The sequence below is a fragment of the Helianthus annuus genome, chromosome 16 (genome assembly GCF_002127325.2).
Source record: "Helianthus annuus cultivar XRQ/B chromosome 16, HanXRQr2.0-SUNRISE, whole genome shotgun sequence".
Taxonomy (NCBI): Eukaryota; Viridiplantae; Streptophyta; class Magnoliopsida; order Asterales; family Asteraceae; genus Helianthus; species Helianthus annuus.
In genome coordinates, this window is record NC_035448.2 from 156,524,552 (window position 1) to 156,549,982 (window position 25,431).

The following is a 25,431-nucleotide window of genomic DNA, read 5'->3' on the forward strand; positions in this document are numbered from 1 at the left end:
AGGATCATATCAGTTATAAAACATATCACAAACACCGTTAAGCTTGATTACATGTTAAGTTCTAAACAATTTACCTAGATTGTCAGTATGTTTGTCCACTTAAATTTTCAACACAAATTTCAATTGATTCTAGAGACGACATTAATGTTTTAAAAACTTAAACTTAATTGTGTATCACTCCACTTGAATATACTCCCGTATCCAGATCCCAAATATTCAGTCTTACAGGTGAGTATACCACAGATGATATCTTGTAAAGGGGTAATGTGCGAGGGCCGTGAGAGCTCAGGTGGATACTTCCGTATACGCAGAGAGATGACGGCTTCGACTTTTGGTGGGTCCCCTTTAGAGGATCTTTTGTTACAACAGCAAAGATTACCAATTTTATTGTTTAATCATTTTGCTGAGGGCGGCGCTTATATTTCAAAGCTTTTTGCAGAAAGTATTATTCGGGGACTAGGTCAGTATTTCCATACAGCAGAAGTCCCGGAATAATACCCCAGATATCACTGAGCATAAAGACCTAGTATCTCAGAATACGGGACCTTTCAAACAAGATTTCGGGGGTTACCCATATATCCAAGAATAGTTACCCACGAATTAAGCAAGTTTGATTTAGATTTATATCTCGTTTCAATTTACTAAATGTGCGAAAATCTACTGACACATCCGCAGTAAGATTGTTTATCACATTTTGACTTTCCAATTCTTTAGCGTGCTGTGATAGTCCACTGATGTACTATCATTTCCTCTTTTACGCAACAAAACTCATTTTTCAATTTTATCATGTTTTTGGCTTTTAAAATTTTTTGATGTATTTGGATTTTCTAAAAATTCTTACTCCCCCTAAAATTCAAATACATCTAAAGAAAATTGAAAACAAACTGTACAGAACATGACAACTGATATTGAAACACTTCAATTCTCCATCCGTTTGACTTAAACAATCAGAACTCCCCCACACAACAAACTATTTTCCCATAATGATTTCAAAACACTTAAGTTTGTTTTAATCAGAATGGTTTTTCCGGAAAATAAGTTTTGTTGTTCTTATCTTTTGCAAATTGGGGTTCAAATCATCACTTTGTTTTACCAATTTCTTGAATGATAATTAAATCAAGTTCAATTTAATGACCCTGATTTAACCACTTGTAAAATCAATATCATTTACTACTATACAACAACTTGTAAGTTTAGCAATTCAAGCTCTTTAAACCTGTTTTTCAACCAATTACCATCTTTTGGTTGAATTCTCAAGGTGCCGATTCCTACTCCTCGCTTACAAACCTGGGAGTTCCGGCAAGTCCTGCAGCTTCACAAACAGATTTAGAAAGATGCCGATTCATGATCCGCAATACCATCTTGGGATCTCCGGCAAGTCAGGTTTTCATTCTCGAAAAAATATATCCACCCAAGCCTGACCTTCCTTGGGTGTAACCTAATCATTTTCATTGTTTCTTTCAACCGACCTGTAAACCCATCCTTTGGAAGCATAAAAATCCTGAATGCTTTGGGCCTTACCACTGACCATTTTTCCAAAGATGCGTTTTACATTTCCGTTGAAAGTTTTTTCAACATCAATTTTCTTCTTGTCAGAATAAAACTGATTTGAAATATCAACTTTTCCGATTTTAGATTTGTAATTTTTTGCACTTAGTGGCGGAAAATTTACATCGTCCACTATCTGAACTTTCTTTTCAATCTTTTTCTCAACACGTGGCTCCTCTGATTTTATGGAATCAGATTCATCACCAGACTTGTTACCTGAACCTTTTACAACCCATTTCTGATTTGTGGCATTGTCTATTCTTTTGGAAGCACTCTTTGAACATTCTCCTTTTTCATAAGTTGAATTCTCAAAGCCTGTGAACTTCCGGGTTGACAGTTTAGTCTTCTCAACAACTTTTTCTTTCATTTTTCTTGAGACTTCTTGTTTTGGTCGAAATGTCTTTGGACAATCTTTCGCAACATGACCCACAGCTTTACATTGAAAACAAGATCTCTTTTCAACCTTCTTCAGAACTTCAGTCTCCTTTGGTTCTTCTTGCTTCTTGGCAAGGAATTCTTGATTTGTCTGATTTCTGAATGATTTTTCCTTTTCAGCTTCTGTTGTTTTTCCTGCAACAAACATTGTTTTTGGTTTATAAACTTTTTCATTTTTATAGTTTTTCTGTGGAGCAAAACCAAGACCTTTCTTTTTGTAATTACGATCATGGTTTGGTTTCTTTTGGAAACTGTAACCACAATTGTAACCCATTTTCTTGTTAATTCTCTGTTGATCTCTTGAAGTGTATTGTTTAGGTTTTCCGTTAAGATTAAAATCTTTTATTTCAGAAATATTAATTTCTGTGATTTTGAAAACCTTTTGAATCATTTCAATTCTGACACTTCTTATTGGAAAACTCTCATCTGAATATAATTTGTCAGAACCTTTCAAAGTATATGCCACTTTGACTGATTCATCATTCAAATTAGATTTCGAAAAATAAAAACTCTTTATCATAAACCCGTTTGTCCTTTTTGACTGTTTGCTTTGACGCACTGGACCCAGACTTTGACTCGGGTTTTGACTTCGGTTTTGATTCCTCATTGTCATCTGTGTCTAACACCTGATCGACCATACTTTTTATCAACTTTGACTCGTGATCAGTATCTGATGACGTATATGTGACATCAATACTTTCTGGTAAGTTATCCGACGACCCAGACTCCCATTTCAAATTGATTGCTTGATTGACTCTTTCTGAATTCGGATTTCGAGGTAAATATCCATTTTCGACCGGGGGCGGACATCTGTTATAAGATACACTCGGTTTCTTACCAGAAGTCTTCAATTTTCCTTCATCTTTTGTCACAGATTTTTCTTCTTCAAATATCTTCACTTCTTCAAAAGTCTTCAAATCTTTCACAACTAGATAAATCCTGTCAACAACAAAAGTAGAACATGAGTAACTGTCTAATAATTTCTTAACTTTCTCAGTTTCTATCTTTTGTTTTGCCAACTCAAGCTCGAGATCTGCACATTTCTTTATGTTATAGTTCGCTGTATCAAGCTGTCTCAGATATGCTATCTTCAAAGTATTCATAGCTTCAGCTTGTTCACCATCAGAATCTGTGTATTTGTTGATCTCTCTGTTCATAGTATCATATGATTCTTTCAGCGTGTGAATATTGTGCAACAACTCATTGTTCTGCTTAATTAGCGAATCACAGTTCATGCACTTTTCTTGGACCATGACCGGTTCAGCATCCACTTTAATTTCAAATTCAGGAACTTCTTTCACTGTCCTGCCTGAATTTAAAAAATGAGCTCTTCTCAATTTTTCAGCTTTCGCTTCTTCCTTCAATCTCTCTTCCTCTTCAGCCTCCTCTTGAATCTTTCTTCGTCTCTCTTCAGCAGCTTCCATGACTTTTCTGCATCTTTCTGCACATTTTAGATCATAAGCATTAGCAAAGAAAGCATGAGAAGTATTTTTGGCCATAAAGTCTTGATCTGTACAGAAATCATCCCAAGTAAATCCTTCAGCCAACTTCTCGTCATTTTGTTCAGCTACACACACTTTGCTTTCTTTCGGAAGATACTTTTCCCAGGTAAAATTATCATATTTTCCCTGACTAACAACACATGCCTTTTTATCAACCACATCTCTCCCATGAGCTGTTTGTGCCTGATGCTGCTGTGCTGGTTGAGTGATTTGATGATAAATGGCCTTCTTGTGATACTCATTGTTTCCGAACGGATTCTGGGCACCGGTAGCTTCACGGTTTTTGCATTCCCTTTTGAAATGTCCCTTCTCCCTGCAACGAAAACATGTAACTTTAGATTTATCAAAACCTAAAGTCGAAACGTTTGCATCACGAAAATCATCACGGCCAGTAATTTGTTTAAACTTTTCAGCTCGTCTCATCACACTCGCCATACACCATTTAATATCCATTAATTCCATTTCTTCAGCATCAATTTGATCGTAATCCTCTTTCGTGAGCATTGGATTTCCGATCTTTCCTGCAACAAAACAACTATAAGATTCTAAAATCATCCCTAACAAAGACATTTGATTTTTTGCAATATCTTCAGTGTAGTCTTGATCATTCTCAAGGCTTAACACAATGTTACACTGAAGTTTTCTACCATTCTTTGTTACAGAGATGTTAGGATCAAAAGATGAAAATCTTGTGCTGCTGCTTGATCCCTGAGATGTCTTCTTTTCAGTAGAATCTTTAACACTGTAAGCAGTTTCAATCTTAGGAGAGAACTTTGTTGATTCAGTAGCACCATGCTTGTAGTACAGACTGATATCCTGCTCTCCATCGTAGTTCTTCATCCTAGCGATCTTTCTCTGCTCCATCTCTTGAGCTTCCAAATGCTTTATAAAGTCTCCGAGTTTCATCTTTTTATATTCCACTTTGTTAGACTTCAGCATCATCAAGAATGTTCCCCAGATTTCATATGGAAGTGCATCTGCAAGTTTTTCAATTAATTCATCAGTATCTTTCTTAACACCTAACTTTGTCATATTTCTTACCAAATTACAGTATCGATCAATAATTTGTTTGGTGGTTTCATTTTTTAATCCCCTAAACAAATCAAATTCTTTCTTCATGAGAGACATTTTGTTCTTTAACATGTCATCACTTCCTGTAAACTTTGCTTCCAATTCTGTCCAAATCGAATATGCAGTTCCATCGTGTTGAAGCAAAATCAAGATATCTTCTTTTATCGCTTGCTGAAGTAGACTGACCATTAATTTCTCATCTCTATACTTCTTTTTCTCATTTGTACTCATCTCTCGAAGAGTTAATTGCACACCATTTTTAACTGGTTTAACATATGGTTCCTCGGTGTGTTCCCATGCATCAAGATGATAAGCTTCAACCCAATTTCCGAATCGTTCCGACCACACATTGTAATCATCAATATCCATGAGTTTCGGTGGTTTCTGAGACGTTCCGGTTTCATTTTCAATCAAAGCACTTTGAGTAATCGAGGTCGGAGTAGCAAAAGCATTATAAAAAGCAGTATCCATCTTTCAAATGTTCACTAATTCACAAAGATTTTCAAATTTTTGCAATTTGTTCACAAAAGCGGTTCAATGAATTGACTGATTATCCAAATGAGCGATTCAATATAAAACCGTTCGAGCGATCCAAAATCAATTGTTCGAGCGGTTCACACCTAGTTCATTTAAGCGGTTCAAACTTTGTGTTTTGGAGCGGTCCAAGCGTTATGTCTGTTCGAGCGATTCAAACTTGTCACTAAAAGCGGTCCATAACCAAAATTTCGAGCGATCCACTAAAAAATAGGTTCAATGAGCGGTCCAAACATATACTTTTGAGCGGTCCAAATGCTTATGTCATCATTTGATCGATCCTGAATTAACAAAACACCTAAAATCTCTGTTTCTACTTTGATTTTAGTTCTGAAAACTTCAAGGATTTGTTAATTCATGTTTCCGAGTGCATAGTGTGAATTTGAGCTTGTTTTACCGTGGAAAAATTTGAAAAATGAAGAAAGAGTAGAAAAACAGAAGAATAGCAGCTACAATGGCAAGAACTCCTCCTCCTGAGCTCTGATACCACTTGTAGGATCGTTTGTTGACCCGATGAGTCATTCAGAGAAGCTCTCGTCCAGATTAAGAGGCGGAAACTAATAATCTGGTGCAATTGAAGCCGTATTCACTCTAATATTGCTGTTGTATTGATTTCAAGCACAATTACAAGTTCTGACAGCACTTCGGCAGCACTTCGTGGCTTGCCGGAAGAATACACCGTTACTATGTGTTGTGGATCGCCTCTCCTATATATAGACATCTTGGGCCGCTCATACGACATGTCCGTATGAGCGGTCCTACAACAAAGCCGTATAAGCGATCCATAACATGTCCAAATAGGCGATCCAAAACAACATACTGACACATGAGCGATCCTAGTCTAGGTATACATAAGCGACCCATATTCAAAACACTATTCTAGGATTCCGTGTCATTTCTATCTGTTTAATCTTCACGACTTGATGAAAGACGTAGTCAGCAGACGTAGGTGCACTAACAGTGATCAACAATCACATGTCCAACAAATAAGTGATAATATATCACATTTATCCGGGAGTCAAGTTCGTCTCTCTGCTGTACGAAAGTACTGACCTGTTCACGGACTTGCTCCTGTGCCCTCATGCATCGAAACTCAAGTTCCTCATCAATAAGTGATTCTATCACATAGGGCTTGTTTTCAAATCAAAATAAGTGAGTTTCTCACATCATATACGGTCAAACAGATGATAATCGGTATACTCACCGGTAAGATGAACTCTCGTGCATACCTTGATACGGGAATGTGTCGTGATGTGGATGAACATCGGTCGGTAAGTATAAATCATACCTTAACGTATCCCATCGCCATGAGTACATCTGATAAGTTGAGCTTATGTGGACAACAATACCGATAATTGTTATAGGATGCTTATCTAAATGTTAACTAATTGAACAACAAGAGCGTTTTGACATGACCGTACACTGATATGATTTTCTTACTGTCACGACCCCCGATCCCACCCTGGACGGAATCGGGAGCCGCGAGCAGTCCAGTGGTACCGGTGATTATTTTGAAAAACATGGCAGCGGAAATTTCATCAGGACCGTGAGTTAGGAAAAATATCAGAGTTTAGAAACACCGTATTTTATTTAAATAGATGTAATAAATTCCATCTTTTACAAAGGTAGCTTTTAATAAAAACAATATTTCTTAATTTGATTTAATTAATAAAATAAGCCACTTCTTGAAGTCTTTTAGTGCCGGATCCAATCCTTACTCTAATCTACTGTAATTACCTGAAACGCGTTTTAAAAAGGTTTTGTCAGCGGGAAATACTGAGTGAATTATTCTAGTTGCTGAAAATGACACATTTGTTATAATTCACAGTGTTAAAATCTTTTACAATGTTTCGGATATCAACCAACTACCCACAGTACTTTACCACTCGACCCATTGGCCCACCTGTCCAATGGTGTCTGTGATTATGGTCATATCACCCAATGGCTGCCCCAATGGTGACGATTATCAAGTAATGTGCACAATACCCCACATACCGGCTGTAACTTGGTGATTACATAAACTTAATCACTGTAAGTTATAATTCTGAAAATAATTTGGAGTATTGTAAAATAGTTAACAACTCACAAACTGTGAGAAAAGAGTTTATAAAAGAAGAATAACTCACTAATCATCATGCAGTATTGAGTTAACAAACTTCTTGATTCTACTTTTCCCGATAATTAAGCATGCACTTTATTATTCTGGATCTTCTGATGATTTAATAGTTTGTTTGATTGTAAGGGTGTAGTTGGGAGTGTTTTTGGTGGTTTAACAGAATGGAATACGTATTGGTGCAAAACCCAAATCAAACCTTAACGGTAGTCATGAGATTCGAACCTTAACGAATTTCACAAAAACCGGGTTAATGATCAATACAGCTTTTACGATAACTCACGAGATCAAATTCTCACAACGAACGACAAAGTGCGATACTTAAACTCATTCATTGAATTAACGACAAACGACAAAGTATAATACTTAAACTCATTCATCGAATTAACGACGAACGACAAAGTATAGCCCAATGTGGGCGGCACTTAAACATTCTTTGGATATATTGATCGCTCGGAAAATGAATCGTAATAGCGATTGAGTGATTATTGGTTAGAACACCAACGTATAGAGAGAAGAAGAAAAGAAATGAGCAAAGAAAAATGAATCCTAAGCTTCTTATTTATAGCAAGCAGGCAAGCACCTCAATTCATAATTCTGGTCGATGTGGGATAAGTTGACGTGCCTACCTACCTGCTTGACGTGCTAGCTAGCTTGCTTATATATATTAATTCAGCTGCTTCACTCGTTTTTCTTGCATAACTTTTAAAATATAACGTTTTATAAAACGACGAATATGTCTTTAGAACGAGCATATTTTTATCTACGTTTTAACCTAAGTTTCATTAAAAACGGAGTAAGGAAAAAAAATAATATATTTTATTATTAATATTAAACGTTCTTATACGACCCCATATATATATCTATTTTTAATAGACCTTACTTAGCTTAATTAATCTTGTTAGGTTAATTAATATTGATTAACTGATTAATTAATCATACTAAACTTAATTACGGTTTCCTTATTGCATAATTATCATACTAAATATTAATTTTTAGTTAGGGTTGTTACATCCTCCCCACCTTAATAAAAAATCTCGTCCTCGAGATTTGAATTATGATATTTTCTTGGGGTTATGTTTCTTCTTTTAATTAAGAGGAATAATGTAGCGTGGAATGGAATCAAAAGATATTTTGAGGGGTATGATCATTTTAAAAATAAAAATGATTTATAGAAACAATTGGATTTAATATTCAAAATGAACTTACTTTAATCAATTGAGGGAGATTCTGATTCGATAAATATCTATTTGTGAATGGGAGTATGGAAAATGATTTGTTAATGATTATCCGAAAATCAATATCGTTTACTTAAATGGTACTGGACAATAGGATTCAGTGTATTGTAATCTGAGTACATAATTGTACCAAGAATATGACAAATCAAACGAATGACTTATGAATAGGGTTTAACACAGGCTACAGCTCTATTCGGATGCTACAAAGTGTTTGTAACGATTGAAAGAATTCGATAATGATGACCGAATAAATTCACCGTTTTCGAAATTGTGAGTTTCAAGGAAGCGAATCTAGATATTTCAAAAGATGAAATGTTCAAACGAATGAGATGAAATGGTATAGTTTTTTTTTTTCAAGGTGATTGGGTTCAAGCCAAAAGATATATGATCTATAGAAAAATGAATGTGAAGAACTTTTTTTTTTTTTTGGAATTAGTAAAATTCTTTGTCAGAAGAAAACTTACCTTGATTGGTACCTAAGGAAGACTTAAGATTGACCGGTTCAAAATGAAATGAAAACATGAAAATGATTCGTCAGATATTGAATTATGATATGAGAAAATCAATGTGCTGCGATGGGTGATTTGTAAGAATACATGAAAAGACAATAAAGTTAGAGTATTTTTGTTTTAATACACAATTGTATTCAGATCAATATGTTTGATTAAAGATAGGTGATACTTTGATTTATTAAATTCCTTTTCCTTTTATGTTATCATAAGATGGAATAATAAATAAATATAGATAGGTTTAAATATCAAAACCCGTGGTAACTTTGACAATATACTGATATATGTTTTATAAATTGGTTTACCCAATGTTCTGTAACTTACGGTTATTATTTTTTTAAAATCAAGTATGTTTAACTATAAGATTTTATAATAGGGTATTTTAAATCATAAAAGTAAAATAATAAATGTTTACTCTAATATCAAGCATACTTAAATATTGGGTTGCGTAAATGACATTTGATATTTTAATATGTATATATTATAAAAGAATATTTCTATAAGTATTTAATAGTTGTGAAGTATTAATCAAGATAAAAAAAAAATATTTATAACATGTCTTGTCTTGGTTATGAATATTTAGATGATTATTTAGATAATTTTATTCATCCCTTCATTTGTTTTATGAAAATATGTTTTCTTTTTACAGTACGAAGTATATATATATATATTTCTATATATAGAAAATATTTTTACATATAATTGAAATTTATTAACTAAGTATGATGACTTAATTTATATATATATACTAAATAGTTATTATCATGGTTGGATATTGGTTAGTGTTGCCTTGTTTAAGCATAGGTGGCCAGTCCATGCCTAACTAAGGCTAGGCTATTCAATACATGCCCCTGATAATAACTCTAGTATCTAAAAATAATATTAACGCTATTACTATTAATATATTATTACTAATAATAAAACTAATATTAATTACCAATAATAAATGCATAAACTTAAATGAGAATATACTTTAAACAAAAATATAATTTCTTTACCTTAATAGTTTTAACAAAAATTTTAATTACAGAAATACTATATTGTAAGTTTCTATATATAATCAATTAAGTTTATACAATGTTTTTCGATTAATGATGATAAGGTAAGAAATATCACGAAATGCTCGATTGGTTGTAAGGACTACGGAATTTAGGACACGAAATGGTGGATCATTATTTTAGCATATAATTGTGTTAAGATTGCTTTTATAAAACAAATCAATAAAGCGGATTCAATATAAATAAATAAATAAATAATTAAATCCTAGATTAGCGCAATCTTCAATTTTTTGAAAATGTCATTTACAAAGTGATCGTGATTAAAGAAATAATTCAGTGAAGTCGAAGGCCAAGAAAGCATGTTATGGTTCAAGAGAATTGAAGTGCTTGTCGGGACTATTTTGAATATGATGGCTTCAATCCATCATATGGGATTTTGAATTGAATACGTAATACGAGCAAGTTCAAACAATTGAACTTGGTGTAAACAAAACGAGTTCATGTAATAAACGTGGTTTATAAATGCAAAGATCAAGTATAGTGATATGATATTTGCAAGTTTTGAAAGTGAGAAATTAAAATTGACAAATTTGTTAAACTTTCAAGCTGTCGGACGGTAGTTGTTTGAACATGGTCATACGTGTGTCATTTGTTTATGCTAACTATATTCCAAGCAGTTGTTCTCATTACGCGTTTAGATTTCTTGCATGTGCAGTTTCTAAAGGCAAGGAGAACATGGTCGATGACAAGCTTCGGAATGAAGACACGACATGAAGGCACTCAAGTGATGAAGATGATCGAGTTGCCGTTGACCTTCATCAACACCACAAGGATCTGAAGAATTGACAAGTCGAAAGATTCACGGGCATAACTCAATGGAGAGTTTATTTTAAGGGGGAGTTTGTTAACACACTTCTTAAATGAAAAGGGAGTTTGTTGATACACTTCTACTTACGACGCGTGAAGACTTTAAAGATCCTTTCCGAGAATGAATGCACCATCAAGAGATGGAGAACGAGATTACGAACCTCGCGAGCAGCATCCAAGGGGGAGTTTGTTGATACATATCGTGTGGATACAGCTCGGCTCGGTTCGACTCGGCTACGAAGTGAAGGCCGTAGTCAAGACAACCTCCTGTCTTGACTCGGTATGCGATTTACTTTGTATCGTTTGATGAACATGTAACTGCGTGTGTGCAGTATACATGATTAGTTTGTGTTTAGATTAAGTTTGTATGTTGTCTGTTTGGTTGCTTGGCCCATCATTGATGAAGCCCATGTCCAGGCCCAACACATGTGACGAAATCACATGTGATGAAAACCAAATAGGACGAAATCCATAAGTGGTGAAAACACTTATGGATGAAAACCAAATAGGACGAAATCACCTGATTTCGTCCATATTCTTGATTTCGTCCATGTGTTTTCGTGGGTCTTGATTTCGTGGACCACTTTACTATAAAAACACAGACAACAGACATAACTTAAGAGAAGTCTGAATAGATTTCCACAGAACACACACACGAGAGAGAGAGTTTACAGAGCACATTTGTAAACGTTGATTTGTAACTGACTTTTCATAGTATTAATACAGTGGTGTTAATCGTTGAAATCTCGTGTCCATATTATCATTGCGTGTTCTATCTCGGTTTGCATCTCCGGTTGGATTCCGCACAACCGGGTGTGTTTGTACACAAGGATTAGGCGACTAGATCCTCCCCTAGCCGGACCTACAACTTAAAATGAAAAACGATAAGCAGCTCTATATAAGATGTATCGGTAGGCTCACAATCATTTTAAAGTGTGCAGGGTGATATAAACCTAAATCGACTGAAGATCGTGTGGGAACCGCTTATTGGCATATGGTCTTGGTACCGAAATTTCATTTGATAGATTGCCAAGGTTCTGAGATACGTGGTCTTTATGATGTTTATCATCTGGGTATCATGGTTGTTTCTTTTACCGAAAACAACGGGAACGCAAATGATACCATACATACGTGTAAATATCATTCAAACATGTATATAATACATGATGCATACGACCTCAATAATAAGTGATAAACAATCACATGTCTCAATCAATAAGTGATAATATATCACAGCTTTTATGCGGGAGTCAAGTTCGTCTCTTTGTCGGTACGATGGTACTAACCTGTTCACCGACTTGCTATTGTGCCCTGCATGCATCGAATATCAAGTTCCTCATTAATAAGTGATTTTATCACATAGGGGTTGTATTCATCCAAAAATAAGTGAGTATCTCACATCATATATGTTGAAAACAGATGATAAATGGTATACTCACCAGTAAGATGAACTCTCGTGCATACCTTGATACGGGAATGTGTCGTGTGTGGATGAACACCGGTCGGTAAGTATAAATCATACCTTAACGTATCCCCTAACCGAGAGTACATCTGATAAGTTGAGCTTAAGTGGACAATAATACCGATAATCGTTATAGGATGCTTATCTAAATATTAACTAATTGAACAACAAGAGCGTTTTGGCGTGACCGTACACTGATATGATTCTCTTACCCTCCAAACTCGCAAAAAGAATGTATGTAAATATTTATTTACTGCTTTCCGTTTCTGCATCTCTGTATATATTTATTTACTGCTTTCAGTCTTTACATTTGAAATATTCAAAAATATCAAAAAGAGTCTTTACATTTCAAATATTCAAAAATACCAAAAAGATTTTAGGTGTGTTTTAATATAAACTTTATAAAAGCCAAAAAGATTTTATTTCTATTTTATTTTTGATTACCAGATGTTGGAACTTGAGTCTATTCTACCTAAAATCCTGATTGAAACCTAAAACAATTGCATCTTCATAAACTTTAAAAGTTAACGAGTTTTGAAAGTTTAAAACTAAAATTGTTCAAATTTTACAACTTTCAAACTGTTGTCGGTCGGTAGTTGATGGAGAGTTGGTCACATGTGTGTCGTTTGTTTATGTTAACTATATTGAAAGCGGTTGTTCTCATTATGCATTTAGCTTTCTTGTATGTGCAGATGCGACATCAAAACCAGTTAATGGCGAAGAGAACATGTTAGAAGATAAGATTTGGAATGCAGACACGACATGGATACAATCAAAGGATCAAGATGATCGAGTTGTCGCTGACCACTCATCAACACCGCAAGGATCTCAAGATTTGAAGATCAACATCTCACGAGCAATGTCCAGGGGGGAGTTTGCTGATGTACTCCATGTCCGTGACACGTGAAGACTCTGAAAGATCCGACGACAATGTGAAAAATGAACCATCACGAGCAGCGACCAAGGGGGAGTTTGTTGATACATATTATGTGGACGCGACTCGGTTCGGTTTGATTTCGTTACGAAGTGAAGACCGTGGTCAAGATATCCCCCTATCTTGACCCGATATGGTGATTAAACTATGTTTAGTGTAAAACAGTTACATATGAGCAGACTGTTTTATGATAGTGTTCTGTTAAACTGTTGTTTGCAACAAATCTGCAAGTATGTGTCTGCATGCAGCTTCCTACGAAGAACTGAGATACTTTGTTATGATGGTTTGCTGAGTATGTTCACTACGAAGAACCATCATCCACGAATAACCTCACTTCAACGAAGAACCTGCTGATAAACACATTATCCACCAAGATTCATGTTGGTGTCTACCCTCTCACGAAGAACCCATGGTCTACATGAAAAACATACTTCGTGAAGGTGTTTGTTGTTTGATGTTGACTCCCACGAAAGACCATCCAGCCAAAGAACCACATGCACAAGATTGGCCGCAGAACCCCTCACGAAGAACTCATGTTCTTCGTAGGCTTTCATAACAGGCCCAATAGGTTATTCGTGAGCTGTAGATAAGTTTAGTATATAAAGGCAGCAGTAGCAAACAGATCTGGGAGAACACACAGAGAGAACCTAGAGTGGGTGTATTCAGAGAGAGAGTTTGAGAGTTTTCTTGTAAATCTTTGTGTTGTAACTCTTATGAATATAATACAAGTGAGTTTTAACATTGAATCTTGTTCTTGTATCTCGTGTTCTTGTCTTGGTTGCATACCCGTTCGGATTCCGCACTTGCGGGTGTATTCTGTAACAAGGATAAGGTTACTAGATCCTCCTCTAGGGACCTACACATTCATTAGGCTACGTTACTATGGTCATTTGATCATAATTTTTTAACGACAAATTTGGACTACTGACGGACTACTGGAGTATTATCGTGCCACCAGTGGAACCACACGATCATGTCCATCTCCACTAGGCATAAATGCCTATACACCGTTTAGCCTTAAGATTTGCTTAGACATGGTTTCTTCCCTCACTCTCACGTACTTGTGTTATAATACATATAAGGAGAATAAAAATGGTAATTTTACGTAAGACTTTAAATAATTACAACTTTTAAGACATAATGTAGGTTCTTAAACTAATTTCTCACAAGGATTTTAAACAGTTATAACTTTTTTACGTTAATATTCTTTTAAGTAAATCAATCAACAAATATATGAGTATTTTATTTTCATTAATTTTATATTATTATAACTAGATTAGAACCCCGTGTGTATTACATGGGCTGAATAAATGTTAATTTATATATTAAATAATAAAATAATATATATCTTTAAAAACTTTGTTTATTACACGAATTGAATACATAAAATTTTATATACTAAAAAATAAAAAGTTATATTTTTAAAAACCCCGTGTATTGTTGTACAGGTTGAATAAATGTAATTTTATACATTAAATAATGAAAACAATACTAAATAATAAATTATTTATATATTTAAAAAACCACGTGTATTGTACGGGTTGAATAAAAAATTATATTTTTAAAAAACCTCATGTATTACACGAGTCGGATAAATGTAATTTTGTATAGAAAATTATAAAAAAAGTTACATCTTTAAAAAAAACACGTCTATTACACGGGTTGAATTTATATATCAAATAATAAAAGAATTATATTTTTAAATACTTCATGTATTACACGGGTTGGATAAATGTAATTTTGTATAGTAAATAATAAAAAAAAGTTATATCTTTAAAAAACTACGTGTATTACACGGTTTGAATAAATGTAATTTTATATAGTAAATAATAAACAAGTTATATCTTTATAAAAGCTCGTGTAATACACGAGTTGAGTTCTGATTAATTTTAGATTTTGATTTCGTGCATTTTATCTCCTATTAAATAATAATAATTTTTCTCTCCTTAAAATTACATCTTTAAGTATAAAACATATTACTGATTATAAAAAGTTAAATATATTTAAAACATATTACTGATTATAAAGAGTCATAGACAATTTGAATATTTTGCCTAAATTTGGATGTAAAAGTATAAACCTAAATATTAAAATAAAATCTCTCTACGATATAATAAAACTATCATGTAACGAATTACTATATCTAAGGAAATATATTATAAAAATAATAAATTAATATTAATAGTATATTTTCTAAATAATATATATACATAATGTATACATGGGTTGTAGTGGTTTGATTCCGCTGCGTTGCAGTGGCTTGACGAACACAAATTTATAACACCAACTGATTCACACGACGTAAAGCATAGATAATTGCAATCGAACTTATACCGACACATATTAGAAAGTCAAGAGGATGAAGGAGATAATATATAAAAATTTTAGAAAGGGGAGGGTGAAAATGATTGAAAGTTGAGGGGAAGCAAGAAACTCTTTCACTAATAGATGAAAAAAAAATTAAGTGGCTTTATGGTATCAATACACTGTTGACACTCAGTGTAACAACAATCGAAAGAAAAACTCCCAAAAATAAAGTTGCTATATCGAAAACCATAAAAAACAAATCAGCAATAGCAGTACTATGATACTAAATTATTTGGATTGCACCAACTCGGTTCCTCACGTTCTTTCAAATTAACGAAATATAACATAGAAATTATTATTTAAATATATGTCTTTAAGGTAAATGAAAAATCAAATAAATCAAACTTTAGTGGTGGAAAGGCAAAAGTCAAAAAGAGACCTTGCGCAAACTATCGATGGTACTTGATATATATAATAATATATATACATATATATATATATATATATACAGCAATAATAATAATATAATCTAACATGACTCTTTTTATTATCATTATCAGTATTTTTAGTAACTAGTGGGGAGCCCACGCGTTGCAGCGGAGTCGACAATACAGACGGGAATATAAATCAAAAAATGGTTCTGTATACCAGGCTGACCCGTTTATAATCCTTAATTCAGCTGCACCAACCATTGGGTCTGCAGCGAAGAAATGCTAACTGTCCCAGCATGTCCCTGTGATCAATAGCCAATACTTTCGAACAAACTGGGTGATAAAAACATATTTATTGATTGATAGGATTACTACATAACTACTTGATTGAATGACTGAAGTTAAAAAGTATGCCATATATATGAAACTATGAAAGATCGAAAACCATATTTTGCGTACATCTGCACTCAAATATTTCCACTTCTCTCCAGCAGGTTTCCCGACCTATACGCGCAAAAATATTACACATAACATGTAAAACCACCCAAAAAAACCACCAGCAGTTATGTAACCTTTACAGCTGAAACAACTTTCACATTTCAATTGTCTTTCTTGAACGTCTTCCTGAGCTCTTCGCTGTAACCATGTAGAAGTGTACACCCTTAACCCACCTTATTTTTTATGATTATTTGTGAACATGAATATATTTACGGCTTTTTTGGACTCATTTAGTGTTGATACACTTTGTGTGGACGCGACTCAGCTCGGTTCGACTCGGCTCGGTTCGACTTGGTTTCGACACGGTTAGGTCCGGCTCAAGCCCGATGTCACGACATTACTCCGTCGTGTGCCCCAGAGTTCGACACGCGAAGCACGGAGCGCCGCAAACCAAGTCCCGGTGACACATCACAATGACATCATCATTGTGATGTCATGATGATGTCATGGTCATTGAATTTGTGAAAATTGTTGAACGAAACATGTGCTGGGCCAATCAGTTTGTTATGTAAATGTTGTGTGGGCTTGCATTTGGGCCGTAACTTCCTTGGGCCAAATAACAATCGACGAAACAGGAAGTGGATTTAATATGTATGTCGACGAAACCGATAGTGTTTCGTCGACTTTAGTGTTTCGTCGTGGCTTCGTTGCGTTTCGTCATTGATCTGTGTGTCTGTTAAGTATAAATACCCCTCATTGTTACTGTGTGAAACAGATGAGCACAAAGAGACTTAGTGAGAGTCCGTTAAAACATTGTTTGTATATGTTTGTGGTTGTACTCATCCATAATCAATAGATATTGAATCTTTTGGTTACGCGTGTTCTTATTTTACACTTTGTTTGGTTTGCACCGTCACGGGGATTCTACACCCGTTACCGTGTTTGTGATAAACAAGGATAGGTTTTCGTTATCGATCCACCGGAAAAACGGGACCTACAATTGGTGTCAGAGCTTTGGCTCTAATCCTTGTTTAAAACCAAACAAGTTTGGGTTTTTATCAAGTGGTTTTTGGTGAATTTTCATATTTTGTGCTTTAAAAATTTATATATTTTCTGGAAAAGTCACTAAAATCAGTGTTTATCTTGTTGTTTTTGCTATAAGTTTTAGTGAAAACCTTATTATTTTGCATGTCTACATGTTAGCATTTGGTTTTTTATTGAAGTTTTAAGCAAAATCGTATTTGATAATTTTTCCGGTGACGAAAACCCATCGAGTTCATCACTGTTCTTTTGGATCTTCAAAGAGTTCTTATCGTTCTTCATAAATTATTTGATTTTGATCTTTAAAGTTGTGCATGAATTATTGTTGTTAAAATATAATATCATTGTTTGAATTTAGGGTACAAGGCATGGTGTATGGTTGGTAAACACATGTGTCTTGGTAAGGTGTGTCTGACATTTTGGTTCACGAATTTCCATAAGTGATAAGATTTGATTTTCAAAATATCATTTCATTTGTTTGTGCACTAAAGTCAACGAAAACTAGGTTTGAAATTTGTGGCCTTTTGTCAGAGGGATAAGGTTTTGTTAAAAAAAAAAAAAAAAAAAAAAAAAAACTAGCCAAAAGATAAGATCACATCAGTTTGGTCAAAAAGAGTTCACACATATAAATTCCATTCTGTTTCGTCGCACACTCCAACATAATTCTGTTTCGTCGCAATACTTACATCATTCTGTTTCGTCGCAATAGTTATATCAAACAGTTTCGTCGCAAAATCTGTTTCGTCGCATAAAATTCTTAAATCAGTTTCGTCGCAAAATCTGTTTCGTCGCATAAAGTTCTGAAATCAGTTTCGTCGCAAAATCAGTTTCGTCATATATATATCAGTTTCGTCGCAAATCATTCTGTTTCGTCATATATATATATATCAGTTTCGTCGCAAATCATTCTGTTTCGTCGCAAATCATTCTGTTTCGTCATATATATATTAGTTTCGTCGCAATTCATTCAGATTCGTCATATAAATCAATTTCGTCGAATCATTAATTTCTTTTGAGTTTCGTCGTTCATTAACATCAGTGTTTCGTCGAGAAACTTATCAATTTTAAACAGAGGACTTCCAAAAGTGTGATAACAGTCTGTTTTCAAGAGTGTGATCGGTTTTTCACATACATACATCAATCATGAGTTGTACTAGCCCTTGGGATTGGAGTACGGATCCACAACCAGGTCAAGATCAAACTTCCGCAGCCGTGTGGGCAAGAAATATGATTCCTCAACCATCCATAAGTGCAAGTCAATGGGCTTTGTTGTCGAATCAAAATCAAAACATACAGAATCTTTTGTTAGCGAGAGGAGAAGGATATGCAGCTACTAGAAAGACACGCCATGATCTGTTGAAGAAGAAATTCGAATCATTTCATTTCTTAGAGAATGAAACCCTAAATGATATAACTACTCGTTATTATCATTTGATGTGTGAAATGTATTATTTTGGTGTTCTTGCATCTCAACAGGAAATGGTAGCACGGTTTGCTGATGCTCTACCTCCAAAGTGGAGCCCATTCATTGAGCTTTTAAAGCATACGGGCGTTTTAGATGCTGTCAATGTTAATATCTATGAATTCATTCAGAAGTTGGAGCACAAAAACGAAGAGGAAATTCGGAAAGCTAAAAGGATTGCACCCACTCAAAACACAGAAATGTATTTGCCTGGTTTTGGTCCTTCAGCTAGCTCTAGTTCCGTTCAGCAACCGAAGCTTCAAACGGCGTTTGTATCCAATACAAGCTCTTCTCCGTTTCCACAGTTCAATCAAGCCCAACCACAGTGGGATCAATCACTGTTCGATCAAAGTTACCACTACTCAATCACTGTTCGATCAAAGTGCCACTACTCAAGTTACCACTACTCAATCACTGTTCGATCAAAGTGCCTATCTTTCACAATCAATACCCACACCACAAGCCCAAGTTTCCACAACACAACCTCAATTTGATCCAAGTGTCGATTGTGGTCCGCCCATACAGTTGGGAAACGGTGATCAAACAGGAACTGTGTTTTATGCTGAAATTGTCAAGAATGTCAATGATGGTGAATCTTCAGGAAAGATGATAGTTCGGGATACAGTGGCAGTTCGGATGACGAATCGAATTTGAATGAAAGAACTGATTCTGAAGCTGATAATTTGCCGAATGATGCTAACACGAAATCTGACTTGATCAAGAAAGCTGATGCTACATCAGAAGAAATGGAGAAGATTCTCACTGAAGATGGATCTTTCTCTTCTCAAACTGCCTTTATGGCAAATGTCTCAGCCTCTACGAGTCAGGTAAAATCTGAAACTTCTAGCATATGTAGTGATTGTGCTGATATGAAACTTAAATGTGTTGAATTGAAACGTGAATATGAAACGGTTCATAGTCACAATCAGAGTTTGGTTATTGAACTGTCAAAGTGCAAAGAGGCAAATATGGCTCTGGTTAGAAACGAAAAGGAATTTAAATCTGTAATTGAAACATTAAAGAAATGTGGTTCCGAAGTGAAAAAAGTTGTTTATCATAAACAAGTTAGTATTAATGATTACATTAACATCATTGAGGAAACCAAAAAGGAATTAGCCATTGCCAAATGCGAGCATGATACAATCAAGCAAAAATTGGAGAGTTATTCTAACTCCCGATTTGTGCTCGATCACATAATTGACGTTCAACAACTGAAAGGGAACGTGAAAGGCGTAGGGTATAAGGCGTGTCCACCTCCTTTGAGACACAACTATACCAAAATGCCCGATGAAGAGGATATGCCTCGGTATGAACCCAGTGTGCCTCTTGATTATGAGGAAGTTACTACTGGCCTAGGGTTCAAACCGGACAGTTCATCGGAGGGCTCATCTGATAACAAAGAAAAGTCGTCATCTGCTTCAAATCAAAGTCCTCCAACTATTGAGGACTATGATTCTTCAGATGTGAGTGACCAGGATGAATCACTTGATGAGACGAAAGGAGTAGAAATTCCAATTGAGAATCATATTCTTTGTGATCCTCCTACTCCTGCCGTGCAACCTGTTGCCAAGCAAGTGATAAATCTTGTCAAGGATGTCAAAGATGACAAGGAATGTGTGTCTGCTGTTAAGAGCAATAAGGTTGAATCAAAAGGAGCTCGTTACAAGAAGAAAGCAAAAGATGTTAAATTTGTAGCATCAAATGGTACGGATAAAATTGAGACTTTTGAAAACAAATCAAACACTGATTTTGTACAACAAGTCAAGATTTTGAAACGTAATAGCGATAACAATTACACCCAACACACAAACGGGTGTGATGAAAGAGCAAGTACCTCAGGTTCTACAGGTTCGACATCTGCTAGTCGATCAAATTCTCCTAAGTTTGTTGAAAGGAGAACGTGTTTTAAATGTGGGAAGTTTGGGCACATCATTAAAGACTGCACAAACTCGCCCAAACGAAATTTTGTTGAAAGAACCCCTTCTGAACAAGGTCACTCACAACGTCGTCCTGTTTCTCCAAAACATGATAAAAGAACTGTTAAGGAACAAGAAACGAAACAAAGACGTCATAACATCAAAGCTGTTGAAAAAGCTTTAAAATCTGAAGTCAAAACGGTTAAAAGGAAACCTAGTTTGTCACAACCATTAAAACCAGAAATTGTACATAATACACAATCTGGTAAACGGAAACAAGCTTGGAGACCTAAATCGGGTGAAAGTTCAGGGGGAGGTGCTGTGTTTGAAAACCTTCAAGAAATTGAAATTACATTTCTTGATTCTCAGGGGCAACCCAAGTCTATGAAGGCTTGGGTCCCCCTCTCCAACTAATCTCTGAGTGAGTGTGTAGGATGTTCCAGGAGGAACTTTTGATAGTCGTAAGATTGTTGATAGTGGAGCGTCCTTGCACAAGATAGGCGACAGAAGAAATTGTTGCCTTTGATGGAGAGAAAAAGAAAGGGGAAACAGAGTTGTCTGTTAAAAGAAATTGAAAGCTTCGAAAAAATGAAAATCATTTCAAAGTTTGATTGTTCAAGGCTTTAATCGGGTCCCCGGGATAGATTCAAATCAAAATGTACGCACCTGCAGCACGTCTGAAGTTCACAATCAACAAGATTAACGTGCAGTGCACATTTCTTCGCGGTGTGATTGAAGAAAATGTGTTTGTTGAACAAACCAACCAGGTGTGTGGATGCCTTGGCGTGGATTGAACAACCGCACACTACTTCTAAAGGAGAAAGACAAAGACCTTCGCTGGTGCAATTGGAAGACCAGCCGGACCCAAAGGTTTATGATCTTGTTGCTGTGAAGAGATTTCTCAGTAGCTACAAAAATCGGCTTTGAAATCCGCACCAGGTGGATGTCCAGTTTGGGAGAGTGCTTAGATTCCTTGCAATGCACGAAGCAGTTGCAAGATACGGTTTTAAATTTCTAATCTCTCCTATACTTGTCGATTTTTAAGCTGCTTTATGAATTATTATCATCTCGTACATCACTCTTTAGCCTGACACATTGATCTCAAATATCACCTCACACGTGATTGTTTCATTATGAAACGCGTCAATGTTGTCTTGGTCCGCACCGCTTACCGACGTGCCAACTCATTTTTCCAAAATTTGATAAATCATTTCTGATTAAAATTAATTTTGGTAAACGGCATTAAGGTAAAATATGAGTTAACCGACATCGGGAAATCGTTTTTGTAAATATCTTTGTGTCTTTTAAATTTTATCTTAGTTTGTTGATTTTAGGGGGAGTAAATCCAAAATTTAAAAAATCCAAAAACATCGAAAAATTTCAAAACACAGAAACAATAGAAAATCAAAAATGAGTTTCCTGGCGAGAAAAAGAGAATATGATAGCACATCAGTGGTCTGTCCAAACCTCTTTAAACCTAAAATGAAAAACGATAAGAAGCTCTATATAAGATTTATCGGTAGGCTCACAGTCATTTTAAAGTGTGCAGGGTGATATAAATCCTAAATCGACTGAAGACCAGGTGGGAACCACACATTGGCATATGGTCTTAGTACCGAAACTTCGTTTGAGAGATTGCCAAGGTTCTGAGATATTCGGTCTTTATGCTGTCTTATCATCTGGGTATCATGGTTGTATCTTTTACCGAAAAATAACGGGGACGTAAGTCTAGATCTTCCATGATACTATACATACGTGTACATACTGCATACGACCTCAATAAGTGATCAACAATCACATGTCCACAAAATAAGTGATAATATATCACATTTATGCGGGAGTCAAGTTCGTCTCTCTATTGTACGAAAGTACTGACCTGTTCACGGACTTGCTCTTGTGCCCTCATGCATCGAAAATCAAGTTCCTCATCAATAAGTGATTCTATCACATAGGGCTTGTTTTCAATCAAAATAAGTGAGTTTCTTACATTCTTTTATACGGTAAAACGGATGATAATCGGTATACTCACCGGTAAGATGAATTCTCGTGCATACCTTGATACGGGAATGTGTCGTGTGTGGATGAACACCAGTCTGTAAGTATAAATCATACCTTAAAGTATCCCCTCGCCATGATTACATCTGATAAGTTGAGCTTAAGTGGACAACAATACCGATAATCGCTATAGGATGCTTATCTAAATGTTAACTAATTGAACAAAAAGAGCGTTTTGGCATGACCGTACACTGATATGATTCTCTTACCCTCGAAACTCGCAAAAAGAATGTCTGTAAATATTTATTTACTACTTTCAGTTGCAGCATCTTTGTATATATTTACTTATTGTTTTCCGTCTTTACTTCTGAAAAATGAAAATTCCAAAAAGATTTTAGGTGTGTTTTAAAATAAACTTTATAAAATTCAAAAGGATTTTGCTTCTAGTTTATTTTTGATTGACCGATGTTGGAACTCGAGTCTATCCTAACCCAAAATCCCGATTTTAAGCCGGAAAACAATTGCATCTTCATAAATGTTCGAAGTTAACAAGTTTTGAAAGTTAAAGGATTAAAATTGATCAATTTTTAAACTTTCAAACTGTTGTCGATCGGTGTTTGATTGAGATTTGATCTCACATGTGTCGTTTGTTTATGGAAACTATATTCCAAGCGGTTGTTCTCATTATGCGTTTAGATTTCTTGCATGTGCAGATGCTAAAGGCGAGGAGAACATGTTCGATAACAAGCTTCGGAATGAAGACACGACATGAAGGCACTCAAAGGATAAAGATGATCGAGTTGCCGATGACCCTTCATCAATACCACAAGGATCTGAAGAATTAACGATCAAAAGATTCACGAGCATAACTCAATGGAGAGTTCATTCTAAGGGCGAGTTTGTTAACATACTTCCTAAATGAAAGGGGGAGTTTGTTGATACACTTTCTTCTTACGACGCGTGAAGACTTTGAAGATCCTCCGACATGAAAGACACAGAAGACGAACCATCTCGAGTAGCGTCCAAGGGGGAGTTTGTTGATACACTTTGGGTGGACGCGACTCGGCTCGGTTTGACTCGGCTCGGTTCGACTTGGTTTCGACACGGTTAGGTCTGGCTCAAGCCCGACGTCACGACATTCCTCCATCGTGCGCCCCAGAGTTCGACACGCGAAGCACGGAGCGCCGCAAACCAAGTCCTGGTGATACATCACAATGACATCATCATTGTGATGTCATGATGATGTCATGGTCATTGAATTTGTGAAAATTGTTGAACGAAACATGTGCTGGGCCAATCAGTTTGTTATGTAAATGTTGTGTGGGCTTGCATTTGGGCCGTAACTTCCTTGAATTTGGCCCAAATTACAATCGACGAAACAGGAAGTGGATTTAATATGTATGTCGACGAAACAGATAGTGTTTCGTCGACTTTAGTGTTTCGTCGTGGCTTCGTTGCGTTTCATCATTGATCTGTGTGTCTGTTTAGTATAAATACCCCTCATTGTTTCTGTGTGAAACAGATGAGCACAGAGAGACTTAGTGAGTGTCCGTTAAAACATTGTTTGTATATGTTTGTGGTTGTGCTCATCCATAATCAATAGATATTGAATCTTTTGGTGACGCGTGTTCTTATTTTACACTTTGTTTGGTTTGCACCGTCACGGGGATTCCACACCCGTTACCGTGTTTGTGATAAACAAGGATAGGTTTCGTTATCGATCCACCAGAAAAACGGGACCTACATTTAGGTTGTTTTTAAGTAGGTGGTGCAAACAACCCGACCTACTCGAACTCGGCTCGAAAACAAGCTTAACCAGGCCGAGCTTAAAACAGCGCAACTCGAATCCTAAAAAATACAAACACGCTCGTTTAGTAAAGCCCGACCGAAACTTATCTACCACAATCTAGGCCACGAACCTAATTGAGCCCACAATCTATATAACTTTTACTAAATAGTTATAATTACTAATTATAATATAAGTTATTAAAAAACAACAAGATTATATATAAAAACTAATTAAAATCTAATATAAAGTTATAATTAATAAACAAGCCAAAGTGGAGCCGACGTTGAACTTGAAAAATTATCGACCAGCCAACCTCGAGCTCGAGCATTCATAACTTAAACTTGAGCTGACCTTCATCTCATCGTCAAGTGGTTGTAATTTTGCGTTATTAACGCAATAACTTCTCTTTTTTTTTTGTTCTTTCTGTACCAGAAATACCATTTTAATAGCCTCATTTGCAAGACTTGAGCGTCCTAGTTTGTTAAATCCATTCTTTTTGCTCAAAGTGAAAGAAAACTTAGGTCGTTGAGTTAACCGGTAATGATTTATGTTTTTCTGATAAAACAATAATGAAGTTGCATGCATTAGAAGTACCCTTTACTATTAAAAAAAACCGAGTTAAAACAAAAGGGGCCGAAAATAGATTGTTACTAAAATAATATTACTCCTGTAACAAAGAAGATAGATTATAAAACTGTAAAGATTTCTAACAAAAAAATGTTTCGGCTCAACCCAACTGGCTTCGACCCGTATCCGACAATGACCCGTTTTGACCCATTACGCAACCCGCCCCACCCATGTCCCCACCTGTAGTAACTGTATTCATACAATAAACTCATAC

At 35.4% G+C, this 25,431-nt stretch overlaps 1 long non-coding RNA gene across 1 annotated transcript; it reads right to left on the minus strand.

The window, feature by feature from the left end:
* Positions 1-16,172: 16,172 nt before the first annotated feature.
* On the minus strand, positions 16,173-16,550 carry LOC110918365. The gene is made up of 3 exons (XR_002581264.2): positions 16,528-16,550; positions 16,409-16,453; positions 16,173-16,251 (listed from the first exon to the last, which is right to left on the minus strand). It is a non-coding gene; the product is annotated as an uncharacterized LOC110918365 (long non-coding RNA).
* Between the last annotated feature and the right edge of the window lie 8,881 nt (positions 16,551-25,431).